Genomic DNA, 1,753 nt, shown 5'->3' on the forward strand with positions numbered 1-1,753 from the left:
AGCATAGGACAGAGGTCGTGTAGAAGTGGCAAAATCATTGAAACTGGAAAAGAGTATAAACCTCTTTTATTCTTAAATCCCTCACAAGTGAGTCTCCAATTATGAGGTTTTTCAGAGATGCTCGATGATGAAGGATGTGTTGAGTTACCTGAAGAAGGTCCCATTCCCTGAGATGAATGTGATGGACCTACTCACCTTCGGATGATTCGTAGAGCAGGTGGAAGAAGCCAGGAACCCGAGTTCACAGCTGAGTAATGGTGAGGAAGAGCATAGACGGTCTGTCGCAAGTGGAGGGAATGCCTGCTCATCCAAGATGTTGAAAACAAGCTTTGTGGCAAAGCTCCAAGTGAACACAGAGCATTTATGTACAGTGAAAAAGTGAAACGGGGTTAAATTAGGTTGGAACAGTTGGAAGGTCCAGTAAATTTGATAAAAGTACTGTAACACAGAGCAAACAGCAGGCAGGCAAAGTAAAAAATTAACTGCTGGAAAGTTGAACTTTATCAGGTAAAGAGCCTGATGTTTTTCTCAGCAGCTGACGGGAAGCAAATCAGAGCTAAACTTAGAGAGAATATTGGACTTTCAAAGGGCAAAGACCACTTCAAGTAAATGCCCAGTTTTCTCTGCAAATATTTGATGTGGAAGTGGGTAACACCAAACTGTTAGGGTCTAGTTAGAGCCAATTCAAGGAAGCAACACTGCATGAAAAAAATGTACATTTTCCATTATTTTCATCTGAAAAAGGGCTTGTTAAACTACTAGAAAAACAAATTGTTCAAGCTGAAGATCTAATGACATAACATTGTTGTCCAAATGTTTTACATGTAACTGTCAAGGTGGACGGAACGGACTCAGGCACAAACGCAGGCTTTTCAGGGTCAAAGGTCAAAGGTTTATTTACAGTCACCAATGTGCACGATATATATAAAGTGCAGGCAGGGGAATCCAGGGCTCCAAGGAAAGGTTGGGAGGGGAATCCACATACGCCATGTTCCTCAAACTCCACAATCATCTGCCGTTCGCTCACTCTCTTCTTCTCCAAAACCAAACAAAAAACAAGCTCCAGTGATCCAAATGAATTGCCCAAAACACACACACACACACACACACACACACACACGAGTCCCTGAACAGGGTTCCAAAACATAGTTCAGGAGGCCGGCCCGGAGGCTGACAATTCAGGAGTCTAGAACAGTTCATCTTCAGGGGCCACCCGTGCGGACGGCAACGGCGGCGACAAGTCCGGAGGCCGGCCGCGTGGAAGATAGCGGCGGCGTTCGGGAGGTGGTCCATAGTGGCGATGACGCCCAACAAGCAGCCCAGCAGATGACTGCCGATGTCGAGGCGGCAGTTTGGGACACAAAGGCTGCGTGGCCCCCGCAGCACCAGGCAAGGCAGAGGCTGGACCAGGCGAGGACGAGGCCGGAGCTGCAGCTGCAGGCGATGTGGGTGAAGCAGGTGAAGAAGCAGGTTGCTGGACGGGCTCCTCGGGCCCTCCAGCGGAGACAGGAGGCCGGAACGGTCCCTCGGGCCCTCCAGCGGAGACGAGGACGGGCTGGCCGGGCTCTCCAGAACCCCCAGTGGAAACAGTCACTGAACCAGCGGGCACAGGGCCCCCTGGCACACACATGGCTGACTGCAGCTGCACGGAGCACTGACCCTGCTCAGGCAGCGACAGCCGGGTGCAGTCCTCAGCTCGTTTCTTAGCCTCCAGGGGTCCAGAGTGGGCTGAGGGCTGAAACTCAGCCTCGGG

Source organism: Pundamilia nyererei, unplaced genomic scaffold, assembly GCF_000239375.1.
Source record: "Pundamilia nyererei isolate P.nyererei 1_Seehausen unplaced genomic scaffold, PunNye1.0 scaffold00124, whole genome shotgun sequence".
NCBI lineage: Eukaryota > Metazoa > Chordata > Actinopteri > Cichliformes > Cichlidae > Pundamilia > Pundamilia nyererei.